Raw genomic sequence first — 18,892 nt, forward strand, 5'->3', positions numbered from 1 at the left:
GGGGTTCCCCTATTTTTAAAACCAGCACCAGACTCAAATCTAGCCGGGGAGTAATGCCACAGCCAGGGGACCTTTTCAACTTGTCTCCCTGGCCAAAGTATTAGCACCCCAAGCTAGTCAACTCAAGCTGGGGATCTCAGGGTAGGTGGGGCCCCCTAATATAGGGGTAGCCCCTCTCCTGAGAACCCTAGGCTTATGCTGAATCCTGGGGCTCTTCCTTGCACCCCTGGCTGGTGGGTGCAGGGGTAATAGTGGGAATATTAGAATTATACTATTGTTTTTTACAGTTGAAGTACAGGTGTCAGCTTGCCTGCCCTTTGGCACTTGTGGCACTATAAGTGCCAGCAGGCGGCCGACACCTGTACCCCCACTGTAAAAAATAGTAAAAAAAAGACAGTACACACATCATAGAATTTAAAATTTTATTTCATACCTAACACACTCACACATACTTACCTTCTACCAGATGTCATGCTCAAAGGGGACGGGGCCAGCACAGGGTGTTCAGAGCAATTGTTGCAGTTGGTGGCACTGTATTTATGTTGTCACTGTGTAATCTGTCTTTGTGAATGATAGTGTACTCAATCCTATGTCTTGTTAATTCTTCATGTTATGAAGGTTATGTATAATGGTCACAATAAGGATTATTCTCCAGTCGTTTGCAGTGTGTTTGATGCTTGAACAAAGAAGAATAATCTGCAAAAATTATAGGCCCAGACACAGCACAAAAGAAGATTGCAAGCAATCTTTAATGACATTTGCCAAGTGTATGTGAGTAATTAACACTATCACTGGAAATATAAAAAAATAATAACAAATGGACAGTAACATAAATCTTAAGATAATAGTGTATAAACTGAATTATACATTTATTTATTAACATTTTTTTTATATAGCACAACATATTTCATTGTGCTTCGCAATTGGAAACATTAATAGAACAAAACTGGCTAATAACAGACAGACAGAGAGAGTAATAGCAATTATCAGCTATGTACATTTAAGGTTGAGATGCTACTATCCACAGATAATTTCAGAGATAGAAATTTCTCCACAGAGCAGTGGCTAATAACTAAGAATAGGACAGAGTAACAGAAAAAAAATCCAAGAGGATCCATGAAGAAATTAAAAAAACTACAATCACTGACATGTAGAGAAATAAGTCAACCTTTTAAAGCAACTGTCTCATTGCTGGTGCATAGATTCAGGAATAACAAGTTACATGCATCAAAAAGATAATATACACTGCAGATGAAAGTAGAATCACAAGACCTAACAAAGGATTTCATACTATCAACTTGTCAAGCAATTATGAGGTGCGATTTTTGTATAAAATGTATATTCACAAATAACAATAATTTCTAAAATAAGTAATAGCAGAGCCTCAAGACCACACTCAGTGACCTGTGTGGTCCTATGAAATTACCCACACATCATACCTTGTCTGAAAATCTGACTCCGCAAAAAGAGCAGCTTTTTCGGAAGTGATACTTTTATTAGTGAGGCATGATGAATACTTCCAAAACATTTTTTAAACTCACTGCGAGTGATAATTATGTCATGTAGAATAGGCCCCTATGTAACAATGACATGTAACAAGTTTTAGCAAAAGACTGTTGTTAGCTGACCTATTACAACAGCAGGCAGAGCCAACACATATTTGAAGACATGCCAGTGTGTGGATATCTCACACTGGCACAGCAGAATGATTAAACCTGAGAATCATGCACATTCATGTAAAGTATGATTTCTTGAGAGAACTACAAAGACAAGGTACTCTTCGTGTACAGTATTGTGTAATATAAAACATGATTACAGACATCTGTACAAAGAACATACCTGGAAAAAGACATTACAACTAAGGAGGAATTGTGTTTAGTGGACTAAGGGCCTGATTCAGCAAGGAATGCAGTTGCTAATACGCACGCAATCGGTCGATTGTTGTGTACTGCACGTGCAAATGCATTGCATTGCGTTCGGAACTGTGATTGCAGAGGCTACGCAGACCCAGAGCACAGTGATTGACAAGAAGTGCCATTTGTGGGTGGTGACTGGGGGGTGGTTGGGCGAACGGAGATGTGTCAGTATGTTACAACGCTGTGGCAGGGGCGTGCATAACTTATCCAATGCATGGCCATAACCAGACATAGCACTGATAGCGTGTTTGGCTGTTAGCAATTTCTGAGTAAGGTCAGGGCTTGTGCAAGTGTGCATATGTGTCCGTTGTTACTTGATGCTACAGATTGTTTCACTATGTTGCCCTAGTATACGGATGTGAGTAAGGGGAAGTGGGTGTCCTTATCGCTGCCTGTGATCACAATGTAAATGCACACATTAAAATAGCACCGCTGATATTAGCAACTGTGGTGCGTACGTATAAGCAGAATTGCGATCCACAGTGAATAAGGCTCTAAACTATTGCTGTTGGGAAGGGGAGTTTGACTAAAGCTGGGTACACACTGACAGATATATTGGCCAATCAATTGATCGGCCAACATATCTGGTGCCCGTTTGCCTTCGTGTACCAGCTATATGTCTGTGAACGGCGTCATTCACAGACATATCGCATTGGCTGTGTTGCACAGCCGATGGACAGATATATCTGCAGACATTTCTGTTCATCGGCAAGTGTGACCCTCGGCTGCCTCTAAGATGATAGTCGTTCAGTGTATATGAACGACCATCATCTACAGACATATTTGCAGATCACTCAATCTGCAGATATATCTGCTAGGTGTGTACCCAACTTAAGTATTATTTGAGAAGCCATATTGGAGGGACAGTAATTGGTACATAGGCGTCTTTATAATGAGTGCAAGGTGTGCGGTGCACACGGGCCCCTGGGTCCAGGGGGGCCCACACCGCACGCCCTGCACCCATAGTTAATATTATACTCACCTCTCCACAGATTCCGAAGTGCTGCTCTGCAGTGGCCATTTTCCCAGTGATCTGCGCATGCACAGAAAAGATGTCCCCGGGAAAGAATGCATGGGTGCCATTTTCCCAGAGACCTGCGCATGCGCAGTGAATTCTACCATGAATCCATAACCTACAGCGCTCAGTGCACTGACAGAGCGGAGAGGGCCCAAACGGAGGCTGCACATGGGCCCCCTCCTCTCTTAAAATGCTCCTGGTGCTGTATCTTAAGTTTTCGCTATTAGAACTCTCTAAGTTGTGATAGTGTTCTATATTCTAGAATCTTCTTGTTATAAAACCTCTGTGGCTACTAAAACCTTTTAAAACCTATCCCACTTCTTTATTGATGTTATCTTCATCTCTCCTTTGAGTGACTGGCTGATTTTTTACCCTGTTGTATGATGGCTGAGATGACCTTTCTAGTTTCTATACTAAAAGTAGAAAATTATGTAATTTCTCTTGTGTAGGGGGCACTTGACAAAAATGTATGCTTAATCTATTTCTGATAAATGAATGAATGATACCGATGTGACCGCATAGACTGTAGCTGCAGTCACACCACAAAGCTCTTCCCAGCATCCCAGGTCCCATGTGAATCGGTTTGTGCAGTGTTTGCATCTTAGTCGCAAAGTGATGCAACAAAACTGCTTCATGAGACTGCACTGACTAATTTGATATGTATAACTTGTAAATCTGTGTGTGACTGAGTCTGAATCTGTATATGACGTGCTACAATGCAGTGGCCCCTGCTTTATTCCATGCCAAGTTCCCTTGTGCTTTGTATACAGATTTAGGGGCAGATGTATTAATCTCTGGAAAATGATAAATTGGAGAGTGATAAACTGCCAACCTATCAGCTCCTAAATGTAATTTTTCAAACACAGCCTGTAACATGACAGTTAGGAGCTGAGTGGCTTATAGTTTATCACTCTCCAATTTATCACTTTCCAGAGCTTAGTACATCTCCCCATTAGGCTCAGTTGCACACATATATACAACAATGCCATACTGTAAATTAAATGAATTAGTGTTTTCTCATGAATTGGTTTTGTCACATTGCGACGAGTGCCAAATTAGGATGAATGAGACTCAAAAGAGGCGCTAAACCATTTGGCGGATTTCACTTCCATCTGGCATCTCACACCACATGGCACATTTAAGGCTGGGTGTATAAGGACACGTGTACCTACCAATACCATATAGAAAGGATTGGGCATTCAGCCCCTAGCTTGTACATATGCTAGCTACATATTTCATGTGTACCTACCAATACCATATAGAAAGGATTGGGCATTCAGCCCCTAGCTTGTACATATGCTAGCTACATATTTCATGTGTACCTACCAATACCATATAGAAAGGATTGGGCATTCAGCCCCTAGCTTGTACATATGCTAGCTACATATTTCATGTGTACCTACCAATACCATATAGAAAGGATTGGGCATTCAGCCCCTAGCTTGTACATATGCTAGCTACATATTTCATGTGTACCTACCAATACCATATAGAAAGGATTGGGCATTCAGCCCCTAGCTTGTACATATGCTAGCTACATATTTCATGTGTACCTACCAATACCATATAGAAAGGATTGGGCATTCAGCCCCTAGCTTGTACGTATTCTAGCTACATATTTCATGTGTACCTACCAATACCATATAGAAAGGATTGGGCATTCAGCCCCTAGCTTGTACGTATTCTAGCTACATATTTCTATGATTTTAGAAATTTTATCTAAATCAGAAGTAGTATTTTTTAACAATACAATACATTGTGACTGCTGTGTCCTGCAGACAAGCATGCCTTTCAGTCTTTAAGTGTGTAAAAGTAATCTTTATGCAATCCTATAGAAAATGGCTCTAGGAAAGGAAATTTGTGTTGGTATAATCAACTTCCTAATATCTGGTGTAATAGTTTGTATATTTGAATTATTCCCTATTTGTGGACTCACACAAACAGGATAACCTAAGTAATGTACATATTAATAGAATACATTTCAAATGCTCTCCCACTTCCCTGCCCTTACTGTGGGCAATTTAGTGATATATTTTTACATTTTTCATATGGGCAGTGTTATAAGAAATGAGACATATGCCGGTTGTCTACACCTCCCCCCTTAAGATGGAGAGGTGAGTGACCGCCTAGGGAATTTCACAAGTTACTCTCCAGTGAGAGCATGGTTGATGTAGTGTTGAGTCTGTTCTATAATTTTCTAAAAAGTATGTGCGCCACGTACAGCGAATGTATATGTAATGTGTTTGAACATGTTATATTCAATGTTCTGTGCACAGTTGTGGATATGTATTTTAAATGTATAGCCTATGCACTTATAAGGAATGTATAAGTTATTTTGTTTTAGATGGCTGTAACATTTAGAAGAAAATGGCTTTTGAGACATTCTCACCTCCTAGTGATATGTTAATTATCCTGATGTAGTGGCTCTAAGTACAATACTCCAACAAGTTTGGTAAAAACAATTTGTTTGTGTTTAAGAAGCTTCTATTGTGTGTAAGAAGGTGTTAAGACTCAGAAAGCCAAAACTGGTTTTAGTCACAGACATGTGAAAGAATGAATGCAATAGAAATTTGCATTATATTTACCTTTTCAGAAACAGTATATGCTAACTCAGTTTGTGCTTAGGAAAGCCAAATGAACAAGGAATTTGATTCAATTTCTGTGAAATATAAGATGTGTTTATTACTTTATTTATGTTTTGTGAGATAGCATGATTGGCTAAGAGGAACCCAGGGTGGACTTACCCCTTGTGGTAATGTGTATTGGAGTAGCATAAAAGAAAGCTTCGTGTCTGGTAAAAATTGTACAACCCTGTAAATTCTTTGATGAGAAGAACTGCTGATTGATAAGATTTCTGTATGCTGATGTACCCCTTCATCCGGAAGGATGGGACTTTTTGAAGACCATTGAGCAATAAACATCTTGGGATAACTTTACTAAGATGGGAGTTCTTTTAAGAATGTGATTTTCCCCATAGCAACAAATCAGATTCCAGGTATTATCTTCTAGAAGGTGCTGGATAAATGAAAAGTAGAATATGATTGGTTGCTATGGTCAACATCACTTCATAAATACAACTTCCATCTTAGTAAATTTACCCCCTTGCCTTTACTACGATTGTATCTCAATCCTGCGACCAACAGAATTGCGCCAAACGCTATTCCGTTCTCCGGCTGTTATGGGTGGTGCTCCATGTCTCCAAGTTCAAGCCCTCTGCCAAGCTACCGTGCAGACCTGGTCTATTGTGAGGGATCAGGAGGAATCAGCCGACACCAATCAGGGGGTGTGGCCACAGCTAGTCAACACATATGCCAGCAGAAGCGGTTCCAGGTGCCGAGGTAGGAGCCTGGGTGTTCGCAAATGGTTCCGAGTGCCAATATTAGGAGCTCTGTGGTAGCAGCATTCTTACGCCCACAGCGCAGTGGGCGGAGTTAGTGACAGGTGGTCACTGACAGTAAGTGGGAATCCCTGATACCCCAAGGTCAAGTGGGGATCGAAACCCCAACTGCCAACAATTTTTTGTATAAAATTGTTCTTACAATGTGTATAGGATCTGTTTGTAACTGAGGAAAATACTAAACAACTTATTTATCCTGAAAGTAATGCCTTTCTCCAGAGAGAAAAATAGAATAGTCAATATAAATACACCTCCAAATCTTCATTATTTTCCAGGGGCGGATTAGGATGGAAAACCAGCCCAGAAAATTTATTAAAGCAGCTCTAATGGAGGTAGAGTCTGTTGAGGGGGTGGGATTCCCCTTCATAGGGCCTGATTCTGAGTTTGTACGCAGTTGCACCCTTCCTTGCATCTTTTGCTGCAGTTTCATCTGCAACTATATCCCAATGCCCGTCCCTGGTTTACGCCGTGCATCCTCATGTGCAAGGACTGGGATAACCACTGTCAGTGTCTACAGATAATGCAAACATGCTACTGTATGTGTCTTTAGATGCCACCATCAGTCGCACCATTGAAACCTGAACCAGCAATATGCTAGGTGCAGATCATTTGTCTGAGTATGGCCTCCAATGTGAGAAATTCAGCATCTCTATACGTAACCACTTTCAGCCATACTTCCATACTACGTTACATCTGCGCCTGATTAGCCAACCCCTGTAACCGCACAGGAACACCCAACACATTTCTAATACACTTCATGGTGCATGCATCTGAATCTGTACTGCAACTCTGTATGAACACCATTGGGAAGCATGCACAGTGCAACTCACTGGGACCCCACAGAAAAATACCCAACACATTGGCCCCCCACAGAAACAAAATATAAACACATTTGCCCCCAAAGGAAAAAAAAACATTCATAATTGCCACAATATCCCACAGAAGACTGACCTGTCTGCAGTACTTCTGACATGCTTTGGCTCCATCCCCTGAGAGCAATGTGTACATGGTTGTTTAGAATCTTGCACAAGAGCTATCAGGTGCCATAGGTCTAGTGTATTGTGATCACTGCAGTGTCCGGGCTGGCAACAGTAGCAACACAAGAAGTGCAGGATGAATCCGGATGGACACATTTGCCTTATGGGCCACTGTCATAGAGGCAATTTCAGGGCTCCCGGGTAGTCCATCTCCTGGCCAGATGCATAGTGAAGAGCTGCAATGCCTTGAGCAGGCACATGCTATGGTGCCCCATCCTGTACAGAAATGTGTCTAAGGCTGATTGTAGCCAGCATGTGGGGTTGAGATGCAGCATGTATACAGGAAGTTCAGCACCCACTATGTGTTTAGTATATGTACTGGTTGCCAGGGAGGGGGGCTACTGTATGTTTATGGGGCTGGGGGGCAGAGCAGATGATTAATATTCATTTGTGTTTGAGGAGGGAGATAGTGTATGTGCTTGGGCTGGGGTGGGGTTAGGGTGGTGAGTTTCTGTCCCTGGGGCCAGGGGTAGTAGAGTGGGTAGTGTAAGTTACAGAGGCAGGAGAAGATAGTGTTGTTACTGTACTGTACATCCCTGGTCCGGAAGGTGTACTGTATGTCTCAGGGGTGAGGGGGTAGGGTGGGGAATTTCTGTCACTGGGGCCGGTTAGGTGGGTAGTATTTGTCCTCGGGGCTGGGGGGATGGTAGGGTGGATAGTGTATGCCCCTGGGGCTGGGGGGTAGCCATGTGGGGATGTAGTTACTATCCCAGAGGTCGGGAATATTTCTTGCCTGTGTAGACCGTTAAAGTGAACAAAAAGTTGGTGTTAATGACCCATCACTTCATAGTGAGAGCATTGGCAAAGTATATTTAAAGGAACTGTACTATTCAATTTTCTGCGCTTATTATGGCTGACTGAAGGAGGTGTATAAGCTAAATATTGCACAGTGCAGGTTCTTTCTTTTTTTAATAAATCATTTACTGCATATACTAATATACAGTAACAAAAATAATTGTAGCATTTTACAACAGTTTCTGATATAAACAATTAGGCTCTGATTTTTGTCTTTAAAATATAAAATTGACCAGGGGCATATTTATAATGGGTGCAGGGTGTGCGGTGCACATGGGCCACTGGGTCTAGGGGGGCCTGCATTGCACACCCTGCACCCATACATTTTCCCGGCGTTTTGCGTCTGCACAGAAGGAAATCACTCTAGTGTGCCCCTGAATTTGACCTATGCACTAGAACTAGATCAGTGAAATAATGTAAAGAAATAGGAAACAATAATAATCATAATAATAATAATCATAATAATAATAATAATTTATATAGTGCTTTTTTTAAAAAGTGGACAGAACAATTGGGTGAAAAAATGTTGATACTTTTTTATGTTAAAATTGAGTAAATCCCACTCTCCCGTTACACTGTTAATGATGTAGAGCTAATCATTAACCAATCATGGACATACAGGACAGTAACTCATCACAATAGTTTTCTGTGTCATCGTTTTAAGAAAAAAAGTGGATCGTGAAAGTCAGCTCATGTTCTTCGCCTACAGGTGGCTTTGCATGAAGAGAGTATGTCGACAGTATGTCATAAGACATCTGATTAAGATGAGATTTAGTGCAGGGTTCTTTGTATTCCAACCCTCTAAACCAGGTATTAACAAACCAGAAGTAGCGATTCTTTGAGGACATTGTAAGATCCTCCTTGTTCATATAACAATGTGATCTAGTGAACCATTCCCTTAAAGTAGTGGGACAGGAAGTTTTTCAGTGAGTGAACAGCGCAGATTTTATTCTGTAGCATTGTTTTACTAACCTGGCCAATGGCAACATACTATTCCCCCAGTAACATCACCCTTACTGTACAGGATATATTTTCTCTAAGCAACATCATTCTCCCCAAACTATTGTATTGTAAAAGGATTAAAAAAAGATTAACAAGATTGATGGTGGGCGATAAAAGGATTATGCTGAAGACAAGGAAAATATTGACATCTCTATTAAATGGTGAACTTTAAATATAGACTGACTAGTTCATTACAGAAACATGTCCAATTTCTATAACAAAGTTTTAGATTCATCCATTAATATTTAAATTAGACAAATACAAAGAGAAAACAAAACATACAGTATAATAATGCTGTGCTAGGAGGATATTTATGTATCTTATAAAGCTCATTCCTATTGTTACTGAATTGTGCTAGCGGCTAAGAACAAATATAAACAGGTTTACCCTTTGGTCACTGAATTAAATAAAACTGATAGAATAAGAGTCATTTTAATTAATTTGTTTATTCGTAATTATCTTAAACAGAGATTAGCAATGTCAACTTTTCAAAAGTGTATAGCCTTGCTTATATTAAAGTAGGCATTAAGTGGCAATATCCTTTTCCTAGGTGAAGTTTTACAATTTGCAGCACTTTACACCTTTTCTTCTATAGCCTAATGTTCATAGTGGTTGCATGCTACAAACTAGATTATATTTGTATGTGTTATAACAGAATAATTACCTCTTATATGAAAATTCTAGCTGGAAAAAAGTGAATATATGTTTACATTTATATTACTGAAACAGAATTGTAGTCATAGCCGAAATAATAAAAAGCACTCATAGTATAGAGTGCAATTAAGTCGTTACAATGAAACTTGTCTATGCCAGAAGAAATATAAAGATTTTAAAAGGTAACTGCTAATTGAGGAGATTTGATTTCACACAGACCTGTAACGAGCTTATATAACTCTTTATTTCTGCACGTCAATTGCTTGACTCAGCAAATTTTCCAGCATATATTATCTATATCAATATCTTTGTGAAAACAGCTTTAAAAAGAATTAAAGTCATCTTTTTTTTCATAACAATTTAATATGACTTTATCCAAAGCCTAAAAAAACTTAATTTGTGTGAAATTAAACCAGGACTGTTTGCAAGAAACAATTACTGTATATACTCGAGTATAAGTCGACCCGAATATAAGCCGAGGTACCTACTTTTACCCCAAAAAACTGGGAAAACTTACTGACTCGAGTATAAGCCTAGTGTGGGAAATGGCAGCAGCTGGTAGTGCCCCCAGTAGTAATTCCCCCTGGTTGTGCCCCCAGTAGTAATCCCTCCTGGTAGTGCCCCAAGTGGTAATCCCCCCTTTCAGTGCCTCCAGTAGTAATCCCCCCCTGGTAGTACCCCCAGTAGTAATCCCCCCTTTTAGTGCCCCCTGTAGTAATCCCCCACTGGTAGTGCCCCCTGTAGTAAACCTCCACTGGTAGTTCCCCTAATGGTAATCACCCCTTTTAGTGCCCCCTGTAGTAATCCCCCCTTTTAGTGCCCCCTGTAGTAATCCCCCCCTGTAGTAATCCCCCCTGGTAGTGCCCCCTGTAGTAATCCCCCCCTTGTAGTTCCCCCAGTGGTAATCCCCCCTTTTAGTGCCCCCTGTAGTAATCGCCCCCTGATAATGCCCCTTGGTAGTGCCCCTGTAGTAAACGCCCCCTGATAATGCCCCCTGGTAGTGCCCCCTGTAGTCATCGCCCCCTGGTAGTGCCCCCTGTAGTCCCCCCCCTAGTAGAGAGAGACGTGAAGAGATAGAAAAAAAAAAATCACTTACCTGAACTCCCGCTCCTGGTCCCGCCGCTGTCCGTTCCTCCGGCCGCTTTGCATGGGGGAGACGTCGTTATGACGACGTGTCTCCCATCACCCACTGCGGGAGCCGGAAGATGGCTCCCGCAGTGGGAGCAGCAGCAGCCGCTGAGAGTCTGACAGACTCTCAGCGGCTGCTGATTACACCAAACACGCAGCTGCCAGCTCCGGCGGCTGTGTGTTTGGCAGTGTGTAGCGCTGACCGAACTCCGTCCTGTCAGCGCTACACTTGACTCGAGTATAAGCCGAGGGGGTACTTTTTCAGCACATTTTTTGTGCTGAAAAACTCGGCTTATACTCGAGTATATATGGTATGCAAGAAGTGTCTCTAATTATACACTGGCCACTGGGTTATTGTCGTGTCAACCCTTAGTCGCGGCTCAGTGTAAAAGGGTCTCTGAAAAATAAACGAGGTCCAGTGACCTGACAATCCAACCCAGGTAGCGAGCAGGGTTGGACCTGGGTTACGAGGCAGTGAAAACATCATGTGACCCAGGTCCCATTTACAGCATAGGAACAGCCGGCTCACTGGTACTTGGAGATAATGTCCCTGGAAATGTTTGTTCCTGGAAATATCTTTATTTTTTCATCTTGACTCAGCACACAAGGACATTTAATTTATTCTACATGTTAGATGCAAGTCTTACTACTATATTTATTATTATCTTTTATTTTTAAGATCCCACTAAATGTCTGCAGTGCCATAAAATTAATATACATAGCGACAGTGTAACTTGTCATATCATAAGTAGTATTCACTCTAGCTCCGGCGGTAGGCAGGGCGCCGGAGCTAGAGAGGGCACCTTTGTGCACCAGAAAAGGGGGCATGGCATTGCAAAGGGGGCGTGTCTATAAGACGCTTCCCCTTTTCGTCACTCTTGGGGGCGTGCCCGGCACTTATGGACACGCCGGGCAGCCCCCAAGTGCTGCAGACAGGGAGAATAGATGCCGGGTGCATGCACCCGGCATCTATTCTCTGGTGATGACCGGGTCACCGCACATTTCTCCACCCGGGAGACACTGCGACCCGCGGGTTAAGACGGCACCCGCAGGCTGTGATGGCAGGGTGCTTTTTGCGCTCCAGAAGGAGGGCAGGGCGTCGAGCCCCGCTAAAATAGCCTAGCGGAAACACTACATAAGTACAGTACCATACAATGTAAATTGACATATCTTAGGAACAATATACAGCATAAAATTATAAACTAGTTAGGACAAAGACACAGGGTAGGGCAACTCACTATAGCGTATGGGACAAATGGTGATTGGGCTTAGGGATAGGAAGACAGTTCAGCACTGAATGACCCTGTTCCCAATATAAGGGTGCGCATACAGTATCATATTAAGTGAAGGAGACTAGAGGTATATTTACTAAAGTGCAGGTTTTTAGAAGTGGAAATGTTGCCCATAGCAACCAATCAGATTCTACTTGACATGTATCTAGCCCCTTCTAGAAGATAATAGCTAGAATCTGATTGGTTGCTATGGACATCATCTCCACTTCAAAAACCAGCACTTCAGTAAATATACCCCCTTTGAGACAAAATACAAGAGGCACACATGGTGTGGATAGTGCTACGGGGAGAACAAGGGGAAAGAAGTTCCTGTCAGTAAAGGTTTACATACTAAGGGGAGAGGTGCAATGGAATCTAGTGAAACTCAAGAAAAGAAAGGTAACTAGAGATTGAAAGGAGGGTTGCAACATCTTTGTGAAAAGGTGTGTTCAGTGCACGTTTGAAATTGGCGAGACTGTTAGAAAGTTTGAATTGGTGAGAAAGTTCCAGGGGAGGGGACAAAGTAGAAGTGAATGTGAGAAAAGGCGACCAGTGTGGAGAAGAGGCATCAATCGGTGAAAGAATGTAGGAGGGAGGAAGTGTGGATAGCAACTGGAAATGTAGTAGAGGGAGGAGTGATTGAGGGCTTTATAAGTGAGGGTAAGGACTTTGAACTGGATTCTGAGGATGATAGGGAGTAGAGATGTGCACTGACCCTCGTGTTTTGGTTTTGGTTTTGGATCTGGATCTCCCCTCAATTTTGACCACCTCACAACTCACAATAATGATTTTTTCATCTAGTTAAGGGCCAAACGGTTGCATCCAGCTAGCTGGCTCAAAACTGAGTGATAACTAGAGTTGAGGACTGTGCAAAGATGAGGATTGAAGACTTGATAATTGGTGCAGCCACTGGCTAAAGAAATTAATTGATAATTGGTGCAGCCCCTGGCTGAATTGATAATTGGTGCAGCCCTTGGCTGGCTTAAGAATTGATAATTGGTGCATCCCCTGGCTGAAGAATTAATAATTGGTGCAGCCCCTGGTTGAATTGATAATTGGTGCAACCCCTGGCTGGCTTAAGATTTGATAATTGGTGCAGCCCTTGGCTGAAGAATTGGTAATTGGTGCAGCCCCTGGATGAATTGATAATTGGTGCAGCCCCTGGCTGGCTGAAGAATTGATAATTGGTGCAGCCCCTGGCTGAAGAATTGATAATTGGTGCATCCCCTGGCTGAAGAATTAATAATTGGTGCAGCCCCTGGTTGAATTGATAATTGGTGCAGCCCCTGGCTGGCTTAAGAATTCATAATTGGTGCAGCCCCTGGCTGAAGAATTGGTAATTGGTACAGCCCCTGGCTGAATTGATAATTGGTGCAGCCCCTGGCTGAATTGATAATTGGTGCCGCCCCTGGCTGAAGAATTGATAATTGATGCAGCCCCTGGCTGAAGAATTGATAATTGGTGCAGCCCCTGGCTGAAGAATTAATAATTGGTGCAGCCCCTGGCTGAAGAATTGATAATTGGTGCAGCCCCTGGTTGAAGAATTGATAATTGCTGCAGCCCCTGGCTGAAGAATTGATAATTGGTGCAGCCACTGGCTGAAAAATTGATAGTTGATAGTAAATTGTTGATGCAGCCTCCGGGCTGAGTAGTAGTGGAATACAGAGCTATGATTAGTCCTGCAACAGCCTTGAGGCCTGGAACTCTTGGCAAGTTGTGGCCATTACCGCAACTTGAGGGCTGTTGAAAAGTGATGACAGGTGGCCTTTGGGCCGTGAAGCAAGATGCGGCCTTTGGGCCATGTAGCAGCCTTAAGGGCTGAGAACCCTTGGCTGAATGTCACTGTTGTGCGACTTGCGCCGTTAGGTTGACACAATTGGTTCAGAATAATCTTTAAAAAAAAATGAAAGGGGGCATGCAGGAGATGCTGTCTGTGGCCATTCCAATTTCTGGACATTCATAAACCATAACATTAAAAATGTCAGGAAGCAATGCCCCAACCAGCATATAATGGAAAGGAAAAAGGTGCAAGATGGAATTGTCTTTGGGCCCTCCAACCCAGCCTTATGTTGTATATGAAACAGAACATTCATAGTTTAACAAACCAATCACTTCAGCGACAGGGACTGCCACTTGCGGCTGAAATAATTGGTTTGTTTGGACCCCCCATAAAACAAGCTTACAATGCGCAGTGGACATTGGTGGCAATGATCCCATACACAAACTGGCTTTACAATACATTAGATGTCATCATCGTAATCATCATCCTCATCTTCTTCACACAATATGAATTTGTCCCCACTGGAATCCACCATTACAGAATCAGACGCTTCTGTATTTTATGGACTTAAGTGCTGGTAAAGGTCTTCCTCATGGAATTTGTAATTCATATTGATGAACATCATCTTTTCCACATTTTGGAGAAGTAACCTCCTACTATGATCACTGACAATGTTCCCGGCTGCGCTGAAAACTCTTTCAGAGTACACACTGGAGGGTGGGCAACTTAAGTACAGCAATGCCAGTTTGTGTAAAGGACTCCAAAATGCCTCTTTTTCCTTCCAGTAGTGAAACGGAATGTCTGACATGCCTATTTGGATGCTTTCCCTAAAATAGTCATCCACCATTCTCTGAATGGTGACCGTATCAGACAAAGACACAGTACACATGTCACTCATTGTAGGCAGTTCTTTCAGACCCAACCAGATGTCATTAGATTTGGCTGACTGATCTGCATCACCACCAGCAGTGGGTCTCTTAGGAAAATTTTGTTTTTTCCTGGCAGCTGTAGAAACTGAAGGAGGAGACGCTGCTATGTCACATTCTGCTTGAGCTGACAATTTTTTCACCATCAGCTCTTTGCATCTTTTCAGGTTTATGTCCATCGGAAAGAAAGACACAAGGTATGACTTAAACCCAGGATCAAGTATGGTCACCAAAATATAGTGATCTGATTTAAGAGAATGACGATCCTTGGATCCTGTCGAAGTGAATGAAGGGCTTGATCTACAAGTCCCACATACTTAGCGGAATCACTCTACTTCAGCTCCTCCTTCAGTTTCTCCAGCTGCTTTTGCAAAAGTCTGATGAGGGGAATGACCTGACTCAGTGTCTGAACTAACTTCACATGTGGCAAGTTCAAAGTGTTTGAGAACCTTGCACAACACAGAAATTATTCTCCACTGTGCTTAACTACGGTGCATTACTGCTCCTCTCCCTATGTCATAGGCCATAGTGTAGCCTTGGATGGCCTTTTTCTGCTCCTCAATCCGCTGAAGCATATAGAGGGTAATATTCCACCTAGTTACTATCTCTTGCTTCAGCTGATGGCAGGACAAATTTAACAGTTCTTGCTGGTGCTGCAATCTTCGACACGCAGTTGCTGAATGTTGAAAATGTCCAGATATCTTTCGTGCCATGAGAGCATCTCCTGCACGCCCCTGTCATTTTTAAAATAATGTTACACCACCAGATTCATTGTGTAAGCAAAACATGGGATGCGATCGAATTCACCCACATGTAATGCTCGCACAATATTGCTGGCATTGTCATAAATCAAATTCTGAGGAGAGTCCAAGTGGGGTAAGCCATTTTGCAATGATTTTCCTGAGTTTCTCTAAGAGGTTATCAGCGGTATGCCTCTTAGTGAAACCGATGATGCACAAAGTAGCCTGCCTCTGAATGAGCTGGCATTTGTTAGATGCTGCTGCTGTTTGCACAGTTGGAGGCAAAACACCTACCCAGTAGGCTGTCACAGTCATGTAATATTTAGTTTGCCCTGTCCCACTTGTCCACATATATGTGGTTAAGTGGACAGTGGGCACAACGGCAATTCAGAGGACATTAGTAAGATTTTTTTAATGCCCTTGTACAGATTGGGAATTGCTATTCTAGAGAAGTGGAATCTAGAAGGCACATTGTAGCAGGGACACAGGACCTCCATTAACTGGGTAAAACTCACTGCATTAATGGCAGACACTGGACGCACATCTAATACCAGCATAGCTGTTATGGCGTCAGTAATCCGCTGTGCAGCTGGGTGTTTGCTGTCATACTTGTCCGCCAATGCAAGGGACTGTGTGATAGTCAATTGTTTTGTTGAACTTCCTGAACTACTAAAAGTAGTCTTCTTCCTGGTCCCCTTCTGGGATGAAGATCCACTTATAGCAACTGCAGCAGCAGCAGGCGTAACACTCAAGGATCCTTCCGAGGAACAATGGATAGAAGAGGAGTCAGTCTTTATGATATTGGATGCAGGACTACCTCCGATCACGAATGAGGATGTCGATGATGATGCAGGTGTTGGTGGTGGATATTGCAGGTGCTTGGATCCAAATAGAAGGGAGCAGCTTGGTGACACTGGACTGATTGTTGTTGTTTTTTTTGTCCCTAAAGTTTCTGTACCCTTTCCGATTTGATGAATGTGCTTCAAATGACGTAACAGGGAGGAGGCTCCAAGATGGTAATGGTCCTTACCTCTACTCACTGTTACTTGGCAACGGTTACAAATGGTTACAAAGGTTGTTCAGATTTTGGTGGAAATAATTCCACACATGAGAAGTGGATTTTGTGGTCCTTTGCCCAGGCATGGCAACAATAGGATTTTTTCCACCATGGGCAACAACTGTTGCCTGATTTACAGTTTTTACACAAAGATCCTTGCCATCAACATCCTCATCTTCAGCAACATCCTCATCATCCTTGTTGTTATCGCCAACTACATAAATATCCTCCTCATCCTCCTCGTGCAATTCCACAGAAGAATCCTCAATTTCTACATCAAAAGGCACACAAAAAAATGTGGAAGGAGGATCCTCTTCAAGTACAGTAATAGAAAGGTCAGGCTCACACATGGCAACCGCGGACACACTTTCTGATTTTTCTCAGCACGCAGTTGGTTCCGGTGTCTTACTCGTCTTAACAATTGTAATTTTTTTTGTACCTCTCCTGCAAGCAGAGGGGCTTAAATTATCACTAGAACCATCAGTCATATACAGTATACAGGCCAATGCCTTATCCTTTCCTTGCCACTTCGTGTAGTAAATGGCATATTGCCAATTTTTTGTTTCTCTAAAGCTGACTTAGAGCCGTATTCAATTAGAGCGGATCCGCGATACTTTTTCGCCTCCCAGACATTTTGCCTACATTGCGTCTTTTGTAGGCGGAAAAGTATCGCGGCCGTGCCTGCTTTACCCCGTATTCAATATGGAAGTACATGGAAACGGGACCCGGCGAAACTTGAACAGACGGAAAGTACTGTCAGATTTGGGGAAATCAGCCTGACACCCCCCAAAAGATGCTCTGACATGTGGGTTCACTATGATACCCCCGATTTGGCTTGCTGAAGGTATTTGGTGTTTTTAAACGGGCTCAATAGCTTCTAAATAGCGTTTTTGTATAAGTGGTGAAGAATAGTATTCTGGTGTTTTATTTGCAGAAAATAACTTATCCCAGCAAATTTGGGGTACTTGAAAATAGGGGTCAGCATATTTTAAAGTTGCTAAAAAGTTAAGTTGAAAAAATCGTGAAAAATCCACCTGCCGCAAGCACCTGCAATGAAAAAACACCTGGGGCATACTTGGGGACCCCCCCCCAGAGTCAAGTTCGCTATTTTTTATCTTTGTCCTCCAACATTTTTTTTTCACCCCCAAATTCAAAGTGATTTTTTGGAGTGTCCTTAAGTGAAACGTTGCACCCCAAAACCCCAATTCTGCACTTTTTTCCGCCTGCTATTCATAGGCAAAATTTTTTCGCCTTTTACATTGCATTGACTTTCTGCCTAGGCGGAATGTCTTCCAAATTGAATATGGAGTAAAACCAAAACAGGCGAAAATGACGTCATCGGCCTTTAGCTTTAAATGTTTTTTGCTTTAACAGGGTAAAAGTCGATTTTTTTAGCCTGACTTTTTGGCCTGTCTTAAGCCCTGGTACATCGGCCTTCATAGTTGACGGCCTTGCATCGTCATCATGACTGCTGCCGGCAGCTACAAGACTGGTATGTGGATCCTGCTCTCCGGTCATGTGACTGTCATCCATACTCACTACGCAAACAACCACACACGAGAAAATGTGTTGGTTTTATTTTTATAATTTTGGGAAGCAGCCCCTTGACAGACAAGAGCACAGCACCCCTGCGCACCTACGCCGATACGCACACAAAAAAATGTTTATTTATTATTTTGGGCATCAGCCCATTGACAGACAGGAGCACAGCACCCCTGCGCAGCTACACCGATGACAGTGACAGCCAGGTGTGGCTGACACCGTGGCATGCACACACAAAAAATGTTTTTTTATTTTTGGCCAGCAGCCCCTCGACAGACAGCAACACAGCACCCCTGCACACCTACGCCGAAGACAGGTGTGGCTAACACGCCACATAAAAAAAATGGTTTCTTTTTTTCTAACACTGGGGTGAACCCCTGAAAAGAGACAGCAGCCCCTTAGCAGACAGCAGCACAACACCCCTGCACTGATGACAAGTGTGGCTAACACTCATTTTTTTATTTTTTTTCACACTGGGGGTGGGTAAAGAGCATCCCTGAAGGACAGAGCACCCCCAGGACAACACAGCATTACAGCCAGCCAGCCCCTATGGTCAAGACAACGACAGCCAGCCAGCCCCTATGGACACGACAACAGCCAGCCAGCCTGCCACTCAATAGACAACAGCC

This window comes from Taudactylus pleione, unplaced genomic scaffold (assembly GCF_031769625.1).
Source record: "Taudactylus pleione unplaced genomic scaffold, aTauple2 ptg001573l, whole genome shotgun sequence".
Classification (NCBI taxonomy): Eukaryota; Metazoa; Chordata; class Amphibia; order Anura; family Myobatrachidae; genus Taudactylus; species Taudactylus pleione.